This window comes from Sinocyclocheilus anshuiensis, unplaced genomic scaffold, assembly GCF_001515605.1.
Source record: "Sinocyclocheilus anshuiensis isolate Anshui unplaced genomic scaffold, SAMN03320099.WGS_v1.1 scaffold3322, whole genome shotgun sequence".
Classification (NCBI taxonomy): domain Eukaryota; kingdom Metazoa; phylum Chordata; class Actinopteri; order Cypriniformes; family Cyprinidae; genus Sinocyclocheilus; species Sinocyclocheilus anshuiensis.
Window position 1 is genome coordinate 35185 of NW_015539995.1, and position 349 is coordinate 35533.

A 349-nucleotide genomic window follows, 5' to 3' on the forward strand; every position below is an offset into this window, starting at 1 on the left:
AGAAGTCGCGTTTTTTTTCCATCTGAAACGTGCTGCGATTTATATTCCAAACACACTCATATAATGCAGAAACACTCAAGCAAGCAAAACATGCGCAACACGTGCACGTATTTGTACTGGTGCAGAATGAGAGGGCAGTAGTACAGTCTAGCGCATTTCACACAGGCTGTTACTTTCACTTTCGCCAGAAAGTCGTGTATGCCAAAGGTTGAAAATAAATGATGTTTATAGTGAATGCCCCTATGAATGGTTTTATTTTTACGGTTTAGTTTTAATCCAAATGATGCGTGCTAAGTGAGTGAACATCAAAGATCACACAACAGAATTGGGGCATTTTAACGAGTACGAG